A 595-nucleotide genomic window follows, 5' to 3' on the forward strand; every position below is an offset into this window, starting at 1 on the left:
CTTCGGGAGTTCATGGGACAGTTATGTTGGGCTGGAAGTTTTTTTTTTCAAGTAACCACATATATTTCGTTGGAGAAACGGATTATTGCGAACTCAAAGTATACACATGGTCATTATAAAAAAAATACGGCGGCTGCTACAAATCAGCCGGATGATTTCTCATCCGGCTAGCCAGCCGTACGATCAGCGCAGGGGTGGCCGTTGGATGGCAGGCAACGCCACGGCAGTAGCAAGCGCGTGAGAGCTTCAACGCAGCGCTGCTACCGCAGCAAAGCTCCACTGCAGCCCATATAGTGCATCGTCGGCCGTCCGACAGAGCTCCAATGCAGCACCGATGTGTCCGGCGAAGCTCCATTGCAACTCTGGCGAAGCTCGAACGCAGCACCGACGCGTCCAGCAAGCTCCATTGCAACTCCGTCGAGGTTTCATTGCAGCGCCGGCTATGTTTCCAGCGGACTCGCATTGCTCCATTGCAGCTTCACTTCGACATCGCCGGAGTTGCAAGCCACTCGCCGTGGTCAATCATCGCAGCATCGGCGACGCTTCATTGCAGCTCCGGCTGTGCTCTAACAGCTTCAAGCAACGTCGCCGGAGT

Source organism: Triticum dicoccoides, chromosome 1B (genome assembly GCF_002162155.2).
Source record: "Triticum dicoccoides isolate Atlit2015 ecotype Zavitan chromosome 1B, WEW_v2.0, whole genome shotgun sequence".
Lineage (NCBI taxonomy): Eukaryota > Viridiplantae > Streptophyta > Magnoliopsida > Poales > Poaceae > Triticum > Triticum dicoccoides.